The sequence below is a fragment of the Oryzias melastigma genome, linkage group LG23 (genome assembly GCF_002922805.2).
Source record: "Oryzias melastigma strain HK-1 linkage group LG23, ASM292280v2, whole genome shotgun sequence".
In the NCBI taxonomy this organism is placed as follows: Eukaryota; Metazoa; Chordata; class Actinopteri; order Beloniformes; family Adrianichthyidae; genus Oryzias; species Oryzias melastigma.
Window position 1 is genome coordinate 19,778,734 of NC_050534.1, and position 26,357 is coordinate 19,805,090.

Genomic DNA, 26,357 nt, shown 5'->3' on the forward strand with positions numbered 1-26,357 from the left:
TAAAAAAAAGAAAACAAAAAAGCCTAAATTAGCTAAAACAGTTAGCATGTAGCTGAAATATTAGCTAAACTCCAAAATAGCCTAAAAAATCTTAGTAAATACCAAAATAAATCCAGCAGAATGCCAATTTTTAAAACTTTAAAACCGTAACTTTTAACATAATTATGAATAATAAAAAGGCAGGAATATTATTCCAGAATAAATCAACCTAAACCTTCTTCTAACTTTAAATATATTCATTCATTCATTCATCTTCTTGGCTCTTTGTCCCTTTCGGGTTGTGGGGATGCTGGAGCCTAACCTGGCTACCGATGGACGAAGGCGGGGATCAACCTGGACAGGTGTCCAGTCTGTCGCAGGGCCTGAACTTTCAATTTAGTCAAAATTATACAATTTAATATTGAGCTCAAGATAACATCGGGTCATTAATAACAATAAAATAAAACGGTCTGGAGGGCCGGATAATACCCCCCCGAGGGCCGGAATCGGCCCCCGGGCCTCGACTTTGTGGCGCTTTCGAGTTGAATATCCTTGAATCACCTTCACTTTAAAACACAATCTCCTTTCCTGCGGCGGAGAAAGTTTCATTTCAGGAGATCCTATTTCCACACGAACAGTAAGCCCTAAATTATCTTGTTCTGCGTTTGTTATTTCACCCGAAAAGTCCTAGTTAAAGAGCTGAGATATGGAGATCCGCAGCATCAGGACGGATAAAGAGAGCAGCTGTCTAGCAGCTTCATCCCGACTTACTGAGATGTTATGTAACGGTGCATATTGGAGCGATACTTGGATACCAGAGCGCAGTAATGATCTGCTTTAGAGAGTCGTATGTGGCGGCTGTCGCCTGCCAAGTTCAGGGGGAAATGAAGGCAAAGTTTTTATTAAAACTCCCTGCAGCTCCTTGTGTCTCCTTCACTTCATAATCCAAGTTTAATGTTGTCAGAGATGAAGCTCAGACTTCTGATGATGAAGATGCTGCTCCCTGAAGCCGTGGTTCAGATGATTCATGGAAGTTTGTCACAATTAAACGATTCCGACGATCGAGCCGATGTCATTTTACACAGACTACTTGTGAGGATCAAAGACACCTGCCACCTCGTCTCAATTCTTCCTCGTCTACTCTATTATTCTACAAACTCAACCCTTTTGAAGTTTGAAGAAACAAATCACAAACTCTTCTACAATAAATACTAAAAAACCTCTTGAACTTGAAGAACTTTCACACTAAAACTCCTCCACAAAACTTCATAAATGCTTGTTTTTGTGCAGCTAATATACTGAAAAGTTGCTCTACCATCCGACATTCCTGTTGGATAAAAGGTTTTTATAATCTGAGTGTGATCAACGTTTAAAGGAGACTTGTTTGGGTTTTTATATCAGACATATAACGGAAAAAACAGCAGTTTTACAGCCCAGTGCCAATAGTTTTGCTTCTAGCAGCTGATTTAGTCAAACTTGAATAAAAATAAGAACCTAAATATTCATAAACATGGAGTTGTTTGTTTATTTATTTTGTAAAGTTCGATATTGAAGTGAATGGGTACAGACTTCTGAGCCACCTACTGGTTAGTCGATGAACTGACCCGGCTCCAGTTCCTTCTGCTTCCAAACCAGCCTCCGCAGGAAGTGCTAACCCTCCTGAAAAAGAAGCATTTCAAAATTTAAACCAAAATCCTTACTAAAACTAAAGGTTTCAGAAGAAACTTCATGCATCTGGAAGAAGAAAGGCTTAAAAACTTTCAGAAAAATATCTATTTTTCTGAGATTTTGACGAGAAAAAGCTGCATTCAGCGAAGGATCCAGCCTTCCACCAGATGTGAAACTACGAAGTGATGGAGCTGATAAAACCACAAACCCGACTGATTTACCAATAAACTCCCAATCCAACGGCATCGTTCCTCGTATCAGAGGTGGACTCCACGTGTGATTTTTAATAAAAGTACAGGAGCAGCCCCCAACGCCGGTTTCATCTTAGCTCCCAAGAGTCTTTTCATTTAATTTACTTTCCATCACCCGTCTCTTCTTCACCTTCTTATTACCTTGTAACCTCATTCTTCCTTTTCGTACTCTCATCTTCTTCGCCGACTGTCAGACTTCGCACTTATTCGCTCCATGTCTTAGCAGTTCTGCCCTTTCTCTCAGTCCCTCAGCCTTTCATTATCGCCCTGAACCCTCCTCTCCCTCCTCTTCCTCATCTCAGGTTACATCAGCTGAGGAAAGGCTGGAGATGGAGCGGGATAAGAGCGGGAAGGACACGTCTGTTCGAGGGAGGAGGGGACGATTTAACATAGAGGAGGAAAAAGGAACTATAAAGGTTGCATGACCTGCGATAATGCTAGTGTGAATGCTTTTTGGTCAAAGTATTCAATGAAGATGCTGAAGCTTTTTGCAGAAAACTGTGACAAAATTTACTTTAATTACTGAAGGGATTTACTGAAAATGCAAAAGCTGTTTGTTAAATCTTAAATTTGCTAAAAGATTGGAAATGTAGTTAAAGAAATATGACAGAGTGCTGAAGCTGAACTAAATTTCTGAAACAAATTGCAGTAAAATTGCTTAAAAATCACTAATACATACCAGTTTTGAAAAAAAAAAAACATTTGGTGTTTTGCTTAAAAATGACCTAAACTCCAAATTAGCCCCAAAACCTCAGTAAACTAAATTAGTCAAAGGTTAGCCTGTTGCTGAAATATTAACCAAACTTTATATTAGCCTATGAGAACCACAGTAGATGAAAGTCAAAGACTTCAATAAAATTAACTTTCTTTGTACTAATTATTGCAACTGTGTTCAATGTTGCAAAGAACCAATAATAATAAGCATCATAAATTTTGTTTTAGTGTAATTGTGATGTTTTTGTCAACCTTAAATGACTCAGAATAGCTCATTTTAGAACTGTAATAATAGAAGAAAGCGTGAAATAAAACAGATGCAGATTGATTTATTGGTCTTTGTGTCTCAAAAGCTGCAGAAGAACAGGAGTTTTATTGCATTTTTCTTCGATCTTTTCATTTCATTAAAATCTTCTGATGTAAAATACATTCAGTAAAAGTCAGAAAAACAAAAGACAATCGTTAAATCGACCAGTAAAGAGCTTTTTGACAGAAAAGACTTAAACTTGGGTAATAACTTGATCCAATGTTGCCTCATTTTCCTGGCAAAAAAGGGAATTTTCTCTTACAAACTTCTGAGGAGGTGGGTCAAGGGGCTGTGGGAAGAACAGAGTTTAAATGTATGGAGCACAGCCACAAACTGTGCTTCGTCACATCAAATCAGAGATGATATCTTTGAGCTTCAAATTAGTTTTAGTTTCCTGTACGAGCTCCAACTTGAGATGAGACTTCTGCTTTACGGACAAAAAAATAAACAACATGCATCTCTCGATCTGACATGTCTAAACAGGAAACGTGGTTTAAATGAAGCAGAACTATGGAGGTTATGAACTCTGCAGGCTGTTCTGAGCTGAGAGGAAACTGCTTCTGACAGGTCAGAGGTCGTTGGCTGAGCCTGAGCTTCTTTTGTCGTCCTTTATTCTGCGCTTTATAGTGTTGTGTGTTTGTTTTCTGGTACCTGTTGACGCTGAAACATCATATCTGTTTGTGCGTTTGTCACTGAGCTCTAGAGAGGAAGACGTGGTGGAGAACGATGACAGACAGCCGACAGCTCGACAGACACACGCAGTGCGACCGGCTGATCCGACAACAGTGTCTGATCTCACCTGACAGCAGAGACGGCTATGAAAAATACCAGAAAGACGACGGGTGACGGAGACAGATACTGAAGACGAGATGATGAAGAGTGGGAGGTATAAAAAACACACATCTTAACCATCATTGACTTTAAGCTTTGAGCGTTAAGCTATATGCTAACTTAAAATTAAAATAACTACAAATGTTGCATCACCTGCGATAATGTTAGTGTGAATACTTTTTGCTGAAAGTAGTCGCTGAAGATGCTGAAGCTTTTTGTTGAATTTACTTTAATTCCTGAAAATGCAAAAGCTATTATCAAAATGTTAAATTTGCTAAAAGATTGGAAATTTCATTAAAGAACTAAAAAAAGCCCCTTATTTGTCCATTGTCTCAAATTTGATCTACGCATTTTTAACTTGGTGGAACTGTATTATAAATAATTAATTATCAACATAATTAGCATTTTTTCAATACAGCAAGTAGTTATTTAAAAAAGAATAACAAGAGGTTAGCTAAACTCAACCTAAAGTTGAGAAAATTAGCTAAACATTTTCCCGCCGAAATTAGTGTTGAGAAGTCATGGGGGCAGCCATTTTGAAATGAGCTGGAAAAGTCCTTCTACTGTCCCTAGTGGCATGATGATGCACTACAAGACAGAAAGCATAGACTTAGTCGTATACAGTGGGGTTTTAAGGAAAGTTTTTATAATGTTAATGAGATAGAGGTCTCAAAATGATATACATCAAATATGATTCAAATGGTTATATAGGGTTAAAAATCCCTAATACATGCCAATTTTGAAAACATATTTAGTGTGGTGCTTAAATGTGAGCTAAACTCCAAATTAGCCAAAAAGCTAAAACTCAGAGTTGTCAATAAATGTTTATCCTATTGCGACCTAAGGTTTGTTTTGGATTTTGGTCCCTTGTGTGATTGAGTTTGACATTATAAAATATTTTTTTTGACCTATTTAAACCCTTTTCTTTCATAAACTAACAGAAAGTTACATACTGCCACCCATTGACTGTTGTGGGAACAGCAGTGAGGTTGGACAAACAATCGTGCTCTTGTACAGGTCAGTCCTGACTGCTGAGTGTGATCATATTCACTCATTACACTGTTGATCCTGTGACAGCATCAATTCAGTGTCTGAGCCCCAACCTCTACAGACCAAGGGCAGAAAATGTGTCCTAAAACACATCGTAACTCTTCAGTTAGACACCAGAATTCAGACGCTAAGACCAAAGACTGATTATATTTGTAGTAAGGAAGTAAAAATGCAATGTAACTTTTTCTCTGCTTTGATAAAAACTAAGACAAGGTCAGCAAACGCATCAGCAAAATAAAGACAACATTTTTTTGTTGGGTTACAGTGAGCTTCGACCGAGTGTTCACAACCTTTTTATGGATCAATTATCCAACTGTACACCTGCAACACAATCTTCATATCTTTGTCCTGGCAAACGCACNNNGGGGGGGGGGGGGGGGCAGTCCTGCACCGATCACTGACACATCCATTCATCAAGACAGACTTTCAGAGCAGGAATCAGCAGGGGGCTAATTACTCCCCAGAGCCTCCTAACGTGGAGGCCTCGTCATCGTGACAACCCGTCTGCAGCTAAAGCCCACCAGAGGAAGGTTTAAGGATCCACATGGGAGAGGATCTGCTCGCTGTGAGGACGGACTTTCCAACAGCGAAGAGATTTAGTGTCTGAGAGAGCGACAGAGGATTGCTCAAACGGTTTTTATAAGACTCACTGTGATGAAAATCGTGTTTTTAACACGTTATTGGGGCATTTCTCTGATGATGATGGAGATTTATAAAGAAAATGTATCTTAAAATTGTATTCCTGACTATTTTTTATTCAAATCATTGTGAATCAGGAGCAGACGAAAAAATACTGGATAAGAAAAGATTATAATTGTGATGTTGAAGATACTCAGATGCATCCACTAGTAGACAAACCGATCCATGAACGTCTGTTTTCTTTGTCTGAGCTGGAATCTGGATCTAAACTGTACGCGGCTGGATAGAAATGATATTTTGTTTTAGCGGTAATGTTAGGTTGGGCATGTAGCTTGTGGGTGGTAGCTTGGGAAGCAACCACCCACAACTCAGAGGTGAAGTACTAAACAACGACTAGCCAAATCTAAATTCTTCGCCTACCCCTTTAGCTTCTCCCTAGCCCTCCAAATTGTAGTGGTGTCCAAACTTCTTGTTTTTAAGGCGGGGAGGTAGGGGCTAAATGTAGGGGTAGGGGGAAGAATTTAGATTTGGCCTATGTCCAAGAGAACGGGACAGGTTTTTAATTTTTGGCTACAAATCAAATAACTATTTAAAGACCACTGGAAATATTTTAAAAATACAGAGTGGGTCTTTAATTTGACTTAAGTGTCTAATTTGGTGGCTTTTCTTTTCTTTGTACATTTATGATCATGTTTCCCCTTTTTCCCATCATCTATGTCTCCATTTAGTTTGTTTCTGCAACAACTTTACCTCTTTTAGTTATAAAAATGTTACTTGCCCCAGTATTCGTGTTAATTTTTTCTTCCGATTGTTTGCTTCTTTGAGATCTTTCAGCATCTTTCAGGTAAATTCACTCCATTTATTATAATCTTAGACTTTCCTCATGTTTCATTTGTTAACATTAGGGCCAATAATTTCCTAAATTGATCCGTGTCACCAGAGCTTTGATCGATTTGATTACAAATTTTAATTCTTTCAATCCACTCAATTTATTTCAATTTTTAGTTTACACATTAGACACATTTGTTAGAAATACATTAATAATCTATATATGTTCTGAACATTTCATATTAATCGGATACAGTTCACATACTGTAAAATGTATTAGTAAAATGATAATGACAGTTATTAGCATACAGTGTTATACGGACAATTGTTCTGCTTCTCCTGTAGGGCGTTTCAGTTTGGCCACTAGGTGGCGATCACGCTATAGCATTCCACTTTCTTCCAGAAGAAGAAGAAAAGATGAGTAAAATACAATGATTAAGACCACAAATGGTTATTAAATATTTCTGTAAAAGATTCTGGAACATTTCTGCCAGTGAGTTTATAAAGATGTTCTTAAGTCAACAATGTATGTTTAGGTTGACTGAGCGTTAGCATCAGCCGTCCTATGGGAAATCAATATACGTTAGCATCAAGCTAGCAGACTTAAGCTTTATGCGTTAGATTGATTTCTACTTTTATGGATCGATTTGATCTATTTAACGTATATCGATTTTATCAACCCATCTTTCAAAAAACAGTTTAATTTTTCTTTGACATTTCTCAGACCCAATTGGTCGGTCCATCACCTTAATAAAAATGAAAAATTGAAGCACTTAAACTTACTCTTGAGGGGCTGTTTTACCTCAGAGTAAAGGTGTAATTCATCTGCACTGGGCCAAATTCTTCAAACTGTTTCTTAGCAGCACAAAACCTCATCTTGGCACCAAAGTAAAATCATTTATTTTCCAACTTGGATCGCATTTTCATTTCCCAAATATGGAGGCAGTTAATTTATTTTTGGCTCCGTTTGGGGTGAATGTGCCCCACATTTCATCAAACCACAGAATGTGACCGGATAACCCGCAACAGTGCGCCAAACCCTTCACCAGAACGTGGAAGGAGAGTCGACTGAACAGGCGGGAAAACAAAAAAACGTCTTTAACTTCATTTGCCAGAAACATTTCTGATAAACTTCTCCACTCAAAGGTCAGATTTAAAGGCCCCTCCGACCTCATTTTCACCATTTTCTCTGGTAGCAGTCGGCTCCACGTGCTCGTGTTTGCTGGTTTCATCCTGGCCCTCATAACGGCTCCTAATGACCAATTTACATAATTAGTGTGCTGAGGCATGGCAGGCTGCCGCTGCACAAACACGGCGGCAGCCTCGGAGAAGTTGACTTCAAGCCAAAAAACTTTCACTTCCTTTCCTGCCTTTTATGTCTGCGTTTGTTCTAATTTATCCTTAAAATATCAAATCTATTTTCTTACGGTGTCTACAAAAAAGAAAACTTCATGAATCATCTGGAGGGATCAAATGTTAATGGGGAGTTTTTCCGTATTCCTAATGGAGAAACAGGCAATAATGTGGTTCGCTGCAGCTTCTGTTCAAGTGCAGCATAATTTGATTACTTTGGTTATTAAATAAGCTGCAGGATTCAATGAAAGGGCTGCGATAGTTTCTTAAAGTGCAGTTGGATGTGGGATGGGTACAGTTACAGATGCTGCATGAAACCCGTTCAGTCTGCTGTCGTTCAAGAGTTTGGTGGAAAATATATATATATACTTTATATTTGAAGCAAACTCAAACAATATGATTTATAAATGGCTTTACTGTCTGCATTCATTTTTTCACAATAACTTTTGCCAAATTGGCCTTTTAAAAGTCAATAAGAAACCTAAAAAACAAATCCTTGTATATCCCAGATTATACAAGCTTCAGTTAGCATGTTAAATGCTTCAGACAATAATTAGAAAAGGGTGGAATGGGAACCAGCACGAAGTGTTGTTTGTAATTAAAAAACAAAGCAGCAAAACCACATATAAATGAATGAACAAACAGACAATGTAAGATAATTGTGCAGGTTTCAAACTGTGTTTTTTATCTGCAAAAAAAGGCTCAAGTCTTTTCGGTTAGAAATTAAAGTAAGAATCTCTGAATCTACGTCTACACCGATCACCCTTAGTGGCCAAATCATATGCAAAATCTATGTAAACGCACATTTACATGTTTCAAACTCTCGCTACGCAAACATTTTAGACCGTTTTGGGGAAAACGAGCAGAAATTGAACGATGGAACACCATTGAAGGTTAAACCAGGGCCAATGTTGACCAATCAGGGACTCTGATGTGGTTGTGACAGAAGGATGTTGTCTTTTTTAATTCACAGAAGTGCCAACCGTTTGAAAATTGATCACAAAGGAGAAATTCCGTGTCTGGCTGGATTTATACAACACCAAATTATTTATATATCGGAGTAGAGCGTGAAAGAAAAAGTCTGGAGTAAGATCTGAATCACACCAAGACTTCCTCGGCTCGGTGTGTGGGAATCATCTGTTACGATAAACCCATATTTTTAGTCGGACTTCTGGTAGCCTATTTTTAGGTTTTTTTAAAGTCATTTCCATCAGTTCTTCCATCCCTGCACTTATTCTTTATTCAATTGAAAGGAAGCTTTCCCACATAGAACTTTCCTCGTGTTGCACGCCGCCGGACTACTTTTAAGCGATGTATGTAACAGAATCATTTTTCAGAATAAAAGATTGTTCAGACGTTGTCCTTTTGCCCCTTTGACTTAACTTTACAGCTCAAGAACTCAAAGGTGTAGCTGTTATTTTTCAAAATAAAAGATTGTTAAGACTCAAGACAGGTACTGGTCCACAACCCGGTGATGGGGGACCAAAGCTTTAGATCTAATCTGGACTAAAAAGATCCAATAAGTGGGCATCATGCATTAGGAAACTTTTTCTAAAAAAAAAAAAAGGTTTAGAGATTTGCTTAATTGAAATGAATGAATTCTTAATTAACAAAACATTCTGCAGATTGTTCAGGATCACCACAAGTAGGTCGCACCAGATCCTGCTGGGGAACGAATTCAGATTGACTGTTCAGAGTACAAACGACATGCTTTTATCCCCTCATACAAAAGGTGGCAGTAAGGACTTCTTCTCTTGCATGTTGTGGTTTATCACATGTGGGTAGATCCTTGAAACTTATTTTTTTACCTCTTCAACCCACGTTTTGGGTATTGCGGGAAGTTGCTTTTTAAATTTTTTTTAAAAACAAAAGTGATGTCTATAGCCACATAAGACACAGTCATCCGCATAGAATAGCAACAGTGGGCCAAGAACTAAACCCTGAGGACCTCCACAAGTCATTTTATGACTTAAAAAAAAACACTGTGCACAAAACTATAAAAAACGAAGAGTTTGTTTTGGGCGCCAAAATCCTTGTTTTATCGAGAGCAATATTTCATCTGCGACCGTTTCTTTCCTTTTCAAGAATAAAATCCCGACCGTTTGTACTTCGTTGCTTTCTGTTTGCTTTTTTTCCACATTTGGCTCTGAAGAGAGAGGCGGCATTCAGGCTCCACCAATGCAAATACAATTTAAGGAGATGAAGAAAAGGAATGCTAATTCACCTGGGAAAGCTGGGAGGGCGTGTGCAGGACTCTCACAGTGAGGGGAGTGCCTGGTGTTGGGTTTCCAGAGCCAGAACACACTTGATGGCTATAATGAGGTCCTCTCAGAGGATCGTGTGTGTGTTTTAGTGTGTTTCTGTGCATGTAAACCACAGCTTTACGGCTGTGGAGCAAAAGACTGAGAGGAAAAAGTGAAGGGAAAAGATAAAAGCAAGAAAAAAAAGAGGAACGAGAGTCCCTGGAGTACCTCCCTCCCTCCCTCGCTTTCTTTTATTCCTCCCTACTCTTACTGTGCAAACATGCTACAACCATTCCTCCTCCTCATCATCTTCCCTGCCCCCCGCCCCCACCACCTTTTCAACTGCCCTCTTTTATCTCTTTTCTTCCTCCTCATCTTTCTCCTGGCTGAAACACAAAACCTCTTGTAATCCTCGTGATCCAGGCCTGTCCGGAGGGGAAGGAAGAGACGGGAGGCAGAGAAAAGGGAGAGGACGAAGACGACGGAGTGAAAGTGATGTAAAGAGGAAAAGGAAAGGGGGGAGGAGGGGTGATGGCTGTGCAAACATCCACTGTGCGCCGCAACTTGTAGCATTAGTCATTTCAGCATCTGCACGGGTGGTTTTAAGGACGTCAAAAGACCCAAACTACGTCGCCAACGCTAACTTTCCCACAATCAGGAACTGGACAATCATATAGTAGCTGTGGGTCATCAGTTAACAGTTGTCGCTTTTGGAGTCATGCAGAAAGTAAAGACGAATAAAATGTTGGTGACGATTTGGTTTCACTTCACGGTGAAGCAGATTTTCATCTACAAAATGGTCAAAACAGAGAAGCAAACGTATGCGAGCTTTAGGTTCCAGTCGGAAATGCGGTTAAACGTGTCTGTTAACAAGGCAGTAAAGTAGAAGAATGAAGGCCTTTTCTTTACTCTTGTTGAAATAATACATCTTTTCATGCACTATATTATTTATTAGGTTTTCAGGAAACTTTAAAGTACTGGGTTACATTTTACAAAGAACAAGAACACCTTCGTAGGAATGACTGTTCTTTGTAAAAAAAAAAAAAAAAAAGAAATAAATCAAACGTATGTAAGAAGATCAAACAGTGACTTTCTGGCAATACTTCAACAACTTTGAGTGTCCAAGTCTTTACATTCCAAGTCTTTACACGCGCGCTCGTATGGGTGTTGACCAGGCCTGTGGGGGGTCGTAGCGAAGAGCGGCTAAACTAAAAACTGTGTCCAAATTCTTCCCCAACCCCTAAAATGTTAGGGCCATTTGAAGGGAAAGGGGTGTCCGGAATAGCTTTTTTAAGGGTACAGTGAAGGGAATTCGAGTTCGGTACTTCTACCGCTGGAAGGGTGAGCCATGTCGAGCTTTTCTTCAAGTGAGTGTGCTTTGCACCACAGAAGTTTACATTTAAATGTAAATAATGACTTTTTACTTTTGCTTGACATTTTTAAAGTAAAAAAAGAAACTATATTTTTATGTATTTGCGAGCGCTAGTAGCTCTGCGCTAACATAGCAGAAAGGCAACTATTGATGATGTGATTGAGTAGGAGTTTTGTCCAAATATGAAGAGACTATTTTTCCATAACTCTCCAATTGGAGGAATAAATGCAGGGATAGGAGTAGTGGAAGAATTCGGCCTTGCAGTTCCCTTGACGACCACGTACGACCACCTCACTGGAGGCCATGAAAACGGAATGTACCATTGTGATGCTTGTGGTAGGTGTTCCATGAAGTATTTGTAAGGATAAGGAAGTTGCACATACTTGTGACATACGTGTGATTCTGTCCTACGGTGCTCTAATGCCACAAGCTAGTCGTTAGTAAGTTGTGCATCCTGACCTCTTACCGACCGCGTGGATGGGATGTATACATGAAACGCAAAAGCCCATAGAATGTCTAAGACTTCCACACAAACTACACTATGATTGTCAAATTTCCCAATTTCTGTTAGGCTGCATAAAAAGTGTGCAAACTTATCACGGGAACAGCACTACTGAGGTCCTTGCACAGTTCCCAGAATTTGGGAGGGACATGATCAAATCTGTACGACACTCCTGCGCATCACCTACTCTACCTTTACTTACCATTCCGTGCTGTAAGTGTTCACTATGACCTGCTGCTCAAAAGACGTCTATAGAAAAAAATCTGCACGAACATTTTCGCTCTATGGGCTCACAGAGAGGATATTTTTGCCTCGTTTTCACTGAGCAGTCCAAACCGGCAATTTAAGTGAGCATTTCCATTGAGTGTTGGACCATCAAGGTGGATTCGGAGTGTAGACGGAAGACGTAGCTGTCGTAACAATGCGACTACAGCGATTCTCCACTGTAGTTTGCGGATTTAGTGTCTCTCCGGTCCCTAACCCTCGCAAATAACGAGGGAATACTGAATGCAAAGAATTTAGTATTCTTAGCGAGAAGATTGCGGGAAGCTTAGAAGAATACAGTCAAAAAGAGGAAAAAAACTTTCAGCTTGGATCTCGAGTCGGGAAAAGTGCTAGTTGGACGATTGCCGTCATGATACCTTTCTGCAAATCAATGGATTTCATCGTGTGACAACAGTAGCTCCGCCCAAACTGGACCAACGGGGATCCAAAAATGGCACAAATTGGTCCGGCCTAATGGGTCCATTTTATGATTGGAACGCTCAAAATACTGGACCGAGAAACACTACTACTGTGTCCCGTACAAGTTTGACCATTTGTCACCTGCAGACAGCCCGTTTCTTTGTGTTGGAGCTAAATGTTTATGTGACACTCCTGATCCAGGTAACCACAAGTACAGGCAAAACTGATAGAGACTCTAGTACACTACTCTACCACCCTGCTCGTTTGCCAGCTCTCCCTGAATTTCTTGATTACCTGGATCAGGTGGGTTCATTCAACCAGGGTGTGGAGACATCTGATTGAGCCAATCAACAGGTGGCAGGACTTGGAGAAAACAGTCAGGGTGGTAGACCTTGAGGACCAGGAATGAGCACCCCGCTCTAGTACGACAACACTGCCTTAAGTAGTAACCAAACCCACTTGTTGCTTAAATTTAAGTCTTTATCTTCAAAAGATTCAGTTTTACTTTAATATCAAACTAATTGTTGGAGTTTAAGGTAGAGTCAAAGCAACTACCATCAAGTACTTTTTCGATTTCCAAAGTTGCACTGAAATTGTCTTCCAACTATAAGGAGATACTTCTAAAGTTGTGACGCAGTTAATAGCTGAACTCCAACTTAGACGAAGTCAAAGTTTCAGTCCTTAAGCCAGCAAGTCACTTATTTTTTGTGGCCATGGCACCTTAAAGAGAAATAAAGTTTTCATCTTGAGCAGTGAACTCAACAAGGAGCCATCAAAACACGCTGGGTTTTTAAAGCCGTTCTGGGCTCTTGTGCAATCAGAGACACGCTGTTCAACATTAATGGAAGTCTTGTCCTGCAAGATGAAAGTGCTGATGAGCTGCGATTCGCAAAAAGTGCTGTGAAAACAACGCGGGCTTGTCTGACCCTCTACAACACCTGCTTGACATCAGAGGAGTCGGACCATTTTTTCAGAAATGACAAATCAAGTCCACCTACCGTCCTTTAGCCGACAATCTATTCCAGGGAATAAAGTGCAGAGCAAAGAGGCAGAAAAGGCATCAGAGCGTGGCTATCAGGTTGCTTCAGGACAGACGCTGGCTGCTGATAATAAGACTCTGTTAACGTTCCCCTCTGAAATCCAATCAAGATTTAAAGGCAGCAAAGCGTCTCTGCTGAATTTATACTGTTCATCACATTTTCTCCTGATTCTGCTGCTCTCATAGCGGAGCCGCTGTCTTTTTTTTTTTTTTTTTTTTGCACGGTTAAGCGCTCACCTCCAGGCGTCTCTGCTCAGGAAGCAAGCTGTGATCTTAAGACCAGCATTTCACAGCCAGAGTACATCTGTCTGCAGGAGGAGAACAAATCCGACTCCCCACTGACAATTTGTTTTCTTTTGTTCTTCGTTGACATCGGTTCAAACCAACGCAATGTTGGAGTGATTCTACGGCTGCATCGATTACGGTGTTTGGGTTTTACTGTGGAATATTTTGGCACAAACTTAACCAGTTTAGTTTGAATTTCTTCTAGGTCAGACTGAAACATTACCACCGAGACCAAAGAGCTGTCAAAGGACACTAGGGACAAGATTGTAGACCTGAACAAGAACCAATCTACAATAAGATGGCAGCTTGAGGAGAAGAGATCAACTGTTGGACAAATGATTAGAAATACAATCACTGACTATCTCCCGCCACCTCGGACTAAGTGAAAGATCTCACCGCACTATAAAGTAAACTTAGAAGCCTTATTTTTTTTAAATATGACAGTGAACCTAACATGTAGATTAATTCTGGTTTGCTTACTGATGTCGTAGTGCTCTGTTAAAATATCAATTTCTGTTTTTTTGTACAACTTTAAAACGAGGTTGTGTATTTTTGTAAATACGGTAATGCGGCTAACATTTAGCACTTTCGTACTGTACTTTTTTTTCGTGTTATTTAACAAGGTTGGGAGTTAGCGTAGTCACAGTACGTTTTAGCACTATCGGTCTAGTTTTTTAACATATCAAAGAAGGTTGGGTATTTTTGTAAATACGGCAACATTGTTAACATGTAGAGGTGTCCGATTTTGCTTTTTTACGTGTTACTTAACAGGGTTTGGAGTTAATGTAGTCACAGTAATGTTTAAGCAACATCAGTCTAATATTTTACATGTTGCAAACAAGGTTGTGTATTTTTGCAAATACGCTAATGCGGCTAACGTTTAGCACTTTCGGACTGTAATTTTTTTTTACGTGTCATTTAATAAGGTTGCGAGTTAGCGTAGTCACAGTTTCATTTTACCACTATCGGTCTAGTTTTTTATGAGTTGCAAACAATGTTGGGTATTTTTGTAAATGTGCTAACACTGCTAACATGTAGCAGTGTCGGACAGTTTTTTTTCTTTACATGTTACTTAACAAGGTTGGGAGTTAGTGTAGTCACAGTTTCGTTTTACCACTGACCGTATAGTTTTTTATTTGTTGCAAAAAAGGTTGGGTATTTTTGTAAATACGCTAACATGGTACCGGTGTATGCTTTTTTTTTTTATTACTTTACAAGTTTAGGATCTTGTATACTCACAGTAACGTTTTAGCGCTATTGGTCGGGTTTTTTAAGAGTTACAAACAAGGTTGATTATTTTTGTAAATACGCTAACACCGCTAATGTGTAGCACTGTCGGACTGTGATTTTCTGTTTTTTAACAATGTTGAGGATGAAATATGGTAGGACCTTCTAGCATAACAGTGATCCCAAACACATCGCCATGGCAACGAAGGAGCGGTTACATAAAAAGCATTTCATGGCTCTGGAGTGTTCGTTCATGCCCATCTCTGAAACTCAAAATAATAGAGAATCTGTGGAGGACAATCAAGGTTCGGCAGCAGCCACCAAAACCTCCCAGCTCTTGAGAAGATCTGCACGGAGAATGGACCAAATTACAACATATAGACTCATCCAGGCTTATTGAGGGCCAAAATATGTAGAACATTCAATAGGCACATACAGAAATGTCCTTTTTCAAATGAGAGAATGTTTATAGTATCTAGAATTGAAATGTACACGTGTGTTAAATGTATAAATATATAAAACCAAATCAATTTTCTAACCATATAACTGTGCGTATAAAGTACTTTATCATAAATGTTGGTGTTATTTTCAACCACTTCTAAATACATGATAATTAAATAAAGCAGAAAAATAAATCCCAACAGAAAAGCAGTCAGAGCAGAAAAATGTGTTAATTCAAAATGATGAGTGTGGAATCAGGAGATCAAAATGATCCCTGGGAAGAAAAACCCGCCCTTCAGCGATCTGGGGGAGAGGAGCCAAAATGAGGAGGGAAAAAAATGTTCGAAAGTAGTTTCATTATCTTCCTCAATCCCTCCTTAAGCTTTCTGAAAGATGTTTGAGCGGTTGAAAGAAAGCAGCACATTCAGACACACGCGGAGAAAAAGTTGGCTCTAAGAGTAGATAATCTGCAGAGAATAACTTTTTTCTTCCATTAAATCCTTCAGATGCTTGCAAAGAAAATCCAAATGAGGGCAAACATGAGCCCTACATGGGCAGGAAGGATGAGCAGAACGAAGCGCGGTCGTCACGAGCTGCTGCCTCACTTTACATGCAGAAACACAAACTGAAGTCCTGCTGAAATCCTGCAGGACTTAGCGCGTCGTCTGACAGACAGACGTACGTCTTTAATTATCACAGAGCTGCTGATTTTTTTTTGCTCCTTGGTGAAATGAGCGTGTTCTGCTGCTGCTCGGTCTGTGACAGCTCGTTTCATTAGCTCTGACGGAGCTTCACAAACTTTAAACTCACATTTCAGAGAGAAATCCTGCAGATCAAAGTGTTTTCTGCAGCCGTGTACGACAAACCGAAGAAAGAAAGCCATCGACTTTTTTAATGCAAACTGTTTCTTTAACATAAACTTGCCCAAAAGGCATTTTTTAAATCATCAAGTGGCAGTTTTTCTTTGAAAAAATAAACTAAAAACTATAGAGCTCATGTTTGTAAGTAGGGCTGTGAGAAAACTTGGATATTTGCAAAGCGAGTACGAATGTTTGAGTTTGACTGACGATTTTGTAAAAATAAAACATTAAAGTAAAATTCTTATCAGGAAATATCATTTTGGCTCTAAAATGCAGAACTATGTTTGATTTAAAGTGTATAAACTAGTGTGGTGCTAACACGGGAAGTACATAAATCTTCAAAGTCAAGTGTTGGTGAAGGTTCTCACTTTCAAAATAAAAGCATCGAGATGAAAAAAGCTAAACTGAAGTTCAGTTTACTGAGAAAAGTTCTAAAAAAACTATTTTGTTTGGAATATAGTCAACAAATTGAATAACAAATGTAATGAATATAAAAAATAATTCTAAATGTTTGTTTTTATCTGTTTTGATAATGATCTGTTATAAATGAAGGGCTGTGGATTGTTATTTCGGTGTTGATTTGATTTATGAATGAAGCTCAACAATTCACAGATAAAACCAAAATTCTTATTTTTAAAAAAAATATGATTGTTGCAACATGTGTCTTTTTACTGTCTGGATGAAAATAAAAATTTTATGCAATAAGTCACAATCATCTATACGTTTGTTTATAAAAACAGGAGATCAAATTTAACAAAACTGATAGAAAACAAATATTTAAATTTAAAAAATTATATTTATTAATTCAAAAAAATATATTTTTTGGTCAACCTTCTAGTTAAGTTAAATTGTCAATTAAATCCATTTGATGTCATAAGTAAGGCAGTTCGAATGACATTAATTGCATCAACTGTTGACCATAACTTAAAGCTCCAAGGTTAAAGAAAATTAACTTTTTCAGAAGTTATGTCAGTAAGCATAACTTCCCTCTCTAATTATATATATATATATATATATATATATATATATTAATGGAACAAAAGCACTTCATATTTTAACTTTGAAAATGGGAAGCTTCAACACTTTATTTTGAAAGGTTGTTTACTTTTGGTGACAGTGGTGCTATGCATTTGCTTTTTTATTTTAGTTTATGAACCTAAAATCCAACATTATTCTGCATTTCAGAACAATTAATGCATTTCTCCTGATTTATACACTCACTACACTCTACTACATATACAAAGATCTCAAATCCAAGTATCGGAGAACTCAGATACTCGTTACAGCCCTAATGATTGAAGGTAGTTCATAGTTAATTACGTATTAATTAAATTTTTAAATAAAGAGACATACATATGAAAAACATTCAAACATTACATGAAGTAGTACGAATTGCAGTTGGATCTGTAAATATTTGATCTTGTTTTCTAGATCAAATAAGATCACCATCAAAGTGTCATAATTGTGAGACTGATATCTAGACCTGTTGGTTGATCTTTGGAATCAAGAAGACACCTGAACCAACTACCTATTTCTCCTGGTGGTCATTTGGTGACCTGCGCCTGGCTCCACTGAGTCTTTTTTCTTTAAAACATCTTATTCTAAAGCGGATTTGTTGCTGAAACTCGTCTGCAAACTGATTTGTTTATTCAATCGGACAAATTCACCGACTGTGACTTTGTTCAAGTGGACATAAACTAATGTGTCAACATCTTCAGTCATTTGACTAAACAGCCCAGAAAAGCCATAAACCTGGAGAAAAGAAACTGACCCCCGACAGAGCTGTTGTGGGGGGGTGAGCTGAAATCCTGGGGGGGGGTTGGTCCCGTTGCATCACAGCAGTGAAAATAAAACAAACTAAACAGCAGGTGTCGTCTCCTCACACGATTCAGAACGCCGTGGTCATTGACTCAAGTCCTACAAGGTCCTTAATGACCTGTCAATTAAACAATAAAGACCCCCGCAGCCTGGGGGGGAGGGGGGGTCTTAATGTGTGCTGGATCTATTTGATGATCCCTGAAGTAGTGAAGATGGATTTTACTGCAAATTAGAAAGTCAGAGCTTTTTCTGCTACATGAAGCCTGTTTTTTGATTTCACTGCACACCATAACGTTTCTGCTGGTCATGTTTGATCACTGCTGGAGCTGAAGGAAAACCTTGGTTTCAGGAACACCTAACGACTGACAGAGTTCTCTCACATGTCGCTGAAGACGGTTAGGAGACAGATTTAAGACACGTTTGAGACAACTTTCAAATCAACACAACTTTTCTTTAGAAACTTTGTTACAAAACTACAAATTGTTCTTCTTTGTCTCCAACAACTGAAGTCCAGTTAGGTCCAACCTTTAACACAACTCTGGATTCAACAAAGTTATTTTACGATTATAGCTGCATCTCCAACTAGAAAATCATTGCAAAGTCGATTTAAGTGATTCTGTTAAACATGCCCGTCACGGCTCGTGGACGGATCAGATTCTTAAATAAAAACATCTCAAAGAATTCAAACAATACTCGAAAGGAAGAGAAATCTTTGAACATGTAACTCGCTCAGAGGTTTCCCTGAAAACCGCATCGTCTTTTGATTGACGGGTCATCATCCAATATTTAGTTCTACTTCCATCGTGTTGGGTATGTAAAAAAACTTTCACTCATTTAAGCTCAGGGTTGTTGACAGCCTAGGAAGGTCTTGCAGATCCATAGAGGCTCGTACACATACCTCAATGGTACGTACCATTCTCAGACATAAACATATCCTGAAGTACTCATAAAGCTAACAGAAGTCGCGGACACTTGTGACCTACAGGTGATAGTGTTGTACTGTGCACTTATCGACCATGCTGGACACAAGGGGTGTGCAAGTGATATGTGAGAGTCTGTACGTTCACACAAACTACATTGATTGCCAAATTTCTAACAGGAGTGCCCAATTATCACTAACGGGCTCATTGCGGCGTCATCAGGATTTCAAGTGGTTGAAAGAGTGAAAAATCGGTATGTCATCCCTGCGTCTCTCCTACGTCACCCATATATATGGTCTACAGCCACATTTCCACTAAGCGGCCCAATACGGTCCAGTTAATTCGGTGAGCGTTTCCATTTAGTTAAGCCTCACTTCCACTGAGCGGTTTGTGTTAACGGCACATACGTGGTTTAGACCGCTAGCGTGTCACTGTGGCGTGACGACTAGAGAAGCAACAACAATGGAGGTCATCCAGCAGCTCGTCTTTTTCTTGTTTCACTTTTTCTACATCGTGTACAACAGGAATTTAATGTATTTTGAAAAAAGATCGCGAAATCCGAATGCTTACAAACGTTAGCTTAAATGAGCGCCATCGATGGGTAAATACAGCGGCTCCGCCTCAACCGCTCCACTTTTCAATGGACCTAAAACCAATGGGGGCCCCTGCAAGTATAAGTTTTGTACTGTTTAATGGGTCCTTTTGACAATGGAAACATTTAAAATATTGTACCGGACTGCTAAGTGGAAAGAGGTTTAAATGTTCGCTCCGATATGTTGCGCGTAGCAAACCCATTGAAAAAAATCAATCCCGCACATCTATGACCATTTTTCCTGCTGGTGGTCCACAAGGACAGTTGAGACCTACGCTACGTTCACACCAGCCTTAAGAACCACATGTTCCATCAACCGCCTCTACTGAAAAGTCTTGTAATCGCACATATATTCATGTTCAGGGGCTCTAAGGAGCTTCAGTTTTAGGGCTTTAGGTACAAAACGTGCATTAAAGGTTAAACCATTAGACCAATCAAGAACTCGGATTTGGTAGTTAAGTTGGGTAGCGTCTTTTTTAATACATGGAAGTGTTAACCGTTTGAAAATTGATCATGAAGGAGAAATGTCCGACTGGAATTCTATGATACAAAGTCTTTATGCGAGTCGGAATTGAGCTGAGAAAGAAAAAGCCTTACGAGATTTTCTCGGCTTCAACATTTCGTTCAAAGCCTCTTACTACTATACGTGGCAGATGTGTGCTAGCATCGGGTCGCGACTGTCCAGTGTGAGCACCGTATGCTAAAAACATCCCGTCTAGCGAGTACATAGCATGAGGCTTTAAGAACAATCACTCTAATAAACCATCTTCCAGTCTTAAATATGCAGTTCACTCATATGACAAACTAAGAAGGACGTCTGCTATTCTTATTCTGATTATTTCATTACTCTAAAGGACTGTGACAGTCAGGATGAATAGGAGGAAAACTGTTCATTTCAGTGGCCGTTGTGTCCGGACTTAAGTGACATCTTGTCTGATTAGTATTGTGTGCAGAGAGCGATCAGAGTCAGCAGCAGCTTAACAACTAGATTACCTGTCGAGCGGCAGAAAGGTGACGAGATTAAAATGGATGTAGCGCTCTTGTGCTTCATTTCCCTCGTGTCAAATTTGTCAGCGTTGCAGTTTAAACTTTTTTTTTTCTTTCTAATTTCTCCCCCAAGGTTGTTTAGCTTGATCAATTGTTGCAGAGAAATGACTATAAAAGAATTAAAAATAATCATAATTTGTTCAGAAGATTTTTTAAAATAAAAATAAAAAAAGTTTTGCAGAACTAGAACGGTTTCATTACCTGCGATAATGCTAGAGTGAATGCTTTCTGCTGAAAGTAGTAGCTGAAGATGGTGAAGCCTTTTTCTGAAAATGGGGACGCAATTTACTTTAACTGCTGAAGGGATTTGATGAAAATGCTAAAGCTGTTTGCAAAATCTTAAATTTGACAAAAGACTGGAAATTTTGTTGCAGAACTATGAAAGAGCCCTGGAGTTGACCTAAACTACAAAAAAATGTATTAACATTTCTTAAAAAATCCCTAATACATGCCAATTTTGCAAACATATTTAGTGTGTTGCTTAAATATGAGCTAAACTCCAAATAGCCCCAAAACATCAGTAGATGCCAAATTTGCTAAAAAAAAAAAGCTAGCTTGTTGCTTAAAGACTAGCTAAACTCCAAGATAGACCAAAATTCCTCAATAAACTAAATTAGTCAAAAATTTTAGCATTTTGCTAAAATAGGAGCTAAACTCTAGATTATCCAATATAAATCTCAGTAAATGCCAAAGTAGCCAAAAAAAGCTAGCACATTGCTTAATTACTAGCTATACTCCAAAACTGCAGAAAATTCATCAGTAAACTGAATTATTCAAAAATGTTAGCATGTTGCGAAAATATTAGCTAAACTCTAAATTAGCATAAAAAACTCCAGTTGATAACAAATTAGCCAAAAGGGTAGCATGTTGCTAGAATATTAGTTAAACTCCAAATTACCATAAAAAGACATCAGTATGCCAAATTAGCTAAAAAAGCTAGCACATTGCTTAATTACTAGCTAAATTCCAAAAAGTCTAAAATTCCTTAGTAAACTAAATTTGTCAAAATTGTTATGTTGCTAAATTAGAAACTAAACCCTAACTTAGCCTAGCAACCCAAGTAGATAAGAAATTAGTCAAAAACGTTAGCATGTTGCTAAAAGAGAAGCTAAACTCTAAATTAAAATAAAAAACCCCAGTTGACAACAAATTATACAAAAATGTTGCGTTGCTAAAATATTAGCTAAACTCTAAAAAAAATGCAGAATATTTCTCAGTAAACTAAATTATTCAAAAATGTTAGCATGTTACTAAAATATCAGCTAAACTCCAAATTAGAATATAAAAATTCCATTTGATAAATTAGCCAAAAACGTTAGCATGGTCCTAGGATATTAGCTAAACTCCAAAGTATCACAAAAAACCCTCAGTAGATGCCAAATTAACAAAAAAAAAGCTAGCACTTTGCTTAGATACTAGCTAAACTCCAAAATAGTCTAGAATTGCTCAGTAAATTAAATTATTCAAAAATGTTGGCATGTTACTAAAATAAAAGCTAAAGTCTAAATTAGCTTAAAACCCCCATTAGATAACAAGTTAGCCAAAAACGTTAGCCTGTTGCTAAAATAAAAGCTAAACTCTAAATTAGATTAAAACCCCCATTAGATAACAAGTTAGCCAAAAACGTTAGCCTGATGCTAAAATAGTAGCTAAACTGTAAACTACCCCAAAAACCTCAGTAGCTAACACATTTGTTACAAATGTTAGCATGTTGCTAAGATAGAAGCTAAACTGTAATTTAGCCTAAAAACCTCAGTAGCTTACAAATTTGTTACAAATGTTAGCATGTTGCTAAAATATTAAACTCCAAATAAGCTTATAAAAAAAACAACTCCGTAGATAACAAAACAGCCAAAAATGTTAGCATGTTGCTAAAATATTTGGTAAAATCAAAATTTTGGGAAAATGACTACAAAAGATTAAAAGATTGCCCATGAATATTTTAAAGGCTTGTTGATAATCTACTTAAAAATGTTGAAATTTGAAGACTATGAGGCATATTCCGATCAATATTTCAAAAACTATAATGTTTATAAATACTAAAAAAGCAGTATTATCCCGAACGAGCTGAACGTTTTAATACACAGGTTGCTGAAATTGCCTAAAGTGTGAGTTTTATGTGTTGAAGAACGTTCAGAAAGGAGCAGGAGCCTCACTGTATTACGTGGAAACCTTACAACATGACCCTGTTGCTCCAGAGATGAGGAGCAGTGTCTGAGCTGAAAAAAGGAAGAAAGAGCCCAGACAGATGCTGTGGAGCCGGCTGCTGAGGCCTTCAGAGGCAGCGAGGACCCCCTGCTGCTCCTCAGAAAGCCATAAATGCAGCCCACGGCTTCCAGGGTCCCTCCTCCGCCCCCTCCGCTCCGCTTCCACCGCATTTCAAAGTTCATGTTGTACAGAAATGAGCCGCAGGTATCGCTGATTCAGCCAAATTTTTCGGCGGAGGAAACAAATCAAAGGAACGACACCGTCGGCCGTCGAAGGGAAACAAACAACAAAGCGCGGCCGCGGACCGTGAACTATTCCACAAAGAACGCATTCAGCCGCATGCAAAGAGTGACCCTGAACCACTGCAAGGCAGCAAACAGCTTGTTATCAATAAAGCTGCTTCTATGTTTGCTGTGGAAAATGGGACATTCACAGAGAAATCCTATGAAGCACAAAGCAGAGAGTCAGGAACGGTAAACGCCATCTTTGTATTCAGAGCAGTAAACCTGAAAGGGACAGAAAAAGAGGAGAATCTGGTTTATTTCTTTGAAAAACCCTTTGTTAGAGATGTTTAGATGGAAAGAATTTGTAGTTTTAAGGGAAACTACACATGGGGCCTCAATCTGGGTTTCCCTGTGCCGGTCCCCAGCCCGGTAAAAAATACTGGATGTGTCAGGAACGGGGTTCACGCTTCAGGGTCATACAGCTTAGCTGCTTTTTCTGTATTCTGGGTCCTGATAAATTGATATTTATAGATATAGACCATTTGCTATGAATCTCCTCGATGCCATGTCTCCTGAAAAAATGGGTTCAGTTTGTGAAACTTACATTAGTTAATCTTCAATTGGGAGCAGATATTTGTTTTTATTTTCTAATACTGGAGTTACTTTCTTATGAAGGTTTGAACTTTGAGAGTTTAAGCATTAGAGAAAAGAGTGAAAAAGTGCATAAAGTGTCTAGTGAGGAGTTTTACAGCCTTCAAACATTTAGTATAAATATGTAAAATATCAAAATGTAAAATAAAGATGACTACTCTGTGACCAGCGGCTTATTTTTAGAATGTAACCCCTTGAGATAAATGGGGGACGACAGTGTTTTATTTGTAGCTTGGCCCATATTAGCTAAAAAAAATAGTTGAGGAAGCAGCTACTCACATTTGTGAAAAATGTTGGGATTCTGATTGATAAATATTAGGATCCAGTGAAAAGTGAAGCTGCTCAGTCGCGGCTTTAAGAAGAAACAGAACTGAATTTCATAATTTTTTGGAGGTCAGAAATGCTTGAATTTACTTCTTGTTCCTTTAAGCCCCGCTTCCTTTAGGGTAAGACATATTTCTATTGGCTAAAGCTTAAAAACTTTTTTTTTTTTTTTTTTTACTTTTCTTCTTTTTTTTGTGAATATTCACTTGGCTTCCGGTTTGGAACGCCATGGGAAAGTCCAGTTTTCTTATACAGTCAATGATTTCAGCACAAATTCTTAATGTACAAGACATTTTTTCCGATTAAATCAAATTTCCTTTTTTTGTGAGAAATGCTTAAATTCAACTCCTGTCACCTTAAGACCTGCCTCCTTTTGAGTATCCTTATTGACTAAACCTAATTTTTCCTTCTTTTTTTTGTGAATATTCACTTGGATTTTGGTTCGGAACGCCAAGGGAAAGTGGGTTACTCGGTCCAGCTCTCTTATACTGTCAATGATCCCAACACAAATTCTTCTTAAAGTACAAGGAATATATATATATTTTTTAATTTCATTATTTATTTATTTATGATGGGGGGTGGGGGGACCAGAAATCCTTGAATTTAGTTCCTGTTCCTTTAAGCCCCGCCTCCTTTTGGGTAAGACATGTTTCTATTGGTTAAAGCTTAAAGATCTTATTTCTAAAAAAACGTTTCTCCTTTTTTTTTTAATTCACTTGGCTTCCGGGTTGGAACGCCATGGAAAAGGCGTCGCTCAGTCCAGTTCTCTCATACAGTCAATCATCTTAACACATTCTTCTTATTGTACAAGAAATTTTTCAAATTTAATCAGATTTTTCTTTTTTGGGGTAAGAAATGCATGAATTTAACTTCTGTTACCATTAATTATTATTTTTATTTATTATTATTTAATTATTGTAATTTTTATTTTATTTCCATTTTTAACAGTATTTTATTTTCTTTTATTTATGACATTTCATCAATGGGATTTACTGGTAAAATAAAGGCTAAATAAAAATAAAAATGCCCCGCCTCCTTTTTGGTAAGATGTGTTTCTATTGGTTTAAGCTTAAAGACCTCTTTTTTTAACATTTCTTCTTTTTTGTGTGTGAATATTCACATGGCTTCATGTTTGGAACGCCAAGGGGGAGGAGTCAAGCCAGTTCTCATATCCAGTCAATGGTTCTTGATTGAAGAGATGTTTGGTGGAACCAGAATTGACACCAATACTTCTGCCTCTGCTGTTGGGTATCTACAGTACCACAACACAACACCACCCTAAGAAGTGACTCTACAGGCAAATGGTACCAAAACTTCCACCTACATTGTTAGCATAACAACCCAAAGCTATCATTGGTTTGTTTGGATAACATAGTCCAATAATGTCCAGATAAACATGTCTGCAGTTGAGTGGTCAAATAGAAAGGAGATTTAGTCTTCTGTTAGGAGATGGAAAATGTTGCAGCAAAGAAAGTATTTCTTCAGTAAATCACAACTGCAACCAGATGTTTACCTCACTAAGCCTCGAAATAGTCTGGAGGCATTTTTTGTTTTTTTAAGTAGCAGCTCCTGTAATCTGTGGAGCACCAACAAAAACAGTACAGCAATGAATATTTAGCAGCCGCATTACAAAACAAATGACTGACCAACTTTCTCTTCCTCTCCGCTTCGGCCCCGAGCAACTCCAAGAGGCTGAAAGAAAGATTAAAAAGCTTTCTTTCCACGGCGGCGAGCAGACAGAGGCCACACACTGCTGGCTTCAACAGAAAATAAAACACAGAAACCACACACTCCAACACGCCCTCCAACCACACACACACTGTAAAGGACTGGCAACCATCCCCAAACTATTCAATCATACCACACGGGCGCATAAACACACCGCAGCACCAGTTGGCAGCTGATAAAACTCGGCTCCAAGTCATCAACCTCGTCGCTCTCCGAGTCGACTGCTTTTTCTCCACTTTTTGTTTTCCAAACTTTCCCTCCATACGTCCGTCCTCCCTCCTTTCTTTATCATATCAAGGCTTTGAGCTAATGATGCGATAACAGGTTTATAATGGAGAGGAGTCGCACAGCTTTGACAGATCGCTTCTTCTTTTTTTTGTGTACAGGAGTAGAAAAAAACGTCAAATCCGATGCAAAGCTCACATTTCACGCAGCGATGCAGCTCTGGGCCGGAGCCCAAACACAACAGTCAGCTGGCTAGAACACAAACCCAGTCAAGAGTGTGAGAGAAAGAGTCCAGCGACAGACGTGCCGCTGATGAAGATTAATAGTCGAGGGGAGGAGGACTTGAT

General features: G+C 38.5%; 1 protein-coding gene across 3 annotated transcripts in view; it reads right to left on the reverse strand.

Annotated features, from left to right (window-relative positions):
• The window catches only part of plxnb2a (plexin b2a), a 186,851-nt gene that overhangs the window by 77,518 nt on the left and 82,976 nt on the right, over positions 1-26,357 (reverse strand). Inside the window, exons 1-2 of one of the 3 annotated variants that reach the window (XM_036210260.1) lie at positions 13,420-13,485; positions 1,549-1,638 (exon numbers count right to left, since the gene is read on the reverse strand). The exons of 1 other annotated variant lie outside the window; for it this stretch is intronic. The gene's annotated coding sequence lies outside the window, so the exon portion shown is untranslated. Of the gene's footprint in view, positions 1-1,548; positions 1,639-13,419; positions 13,486-26,357 lie in introns of those variants that run through there. One more of the 3 variants, XM_024284767.2, reaches the window with a different exon arrangement.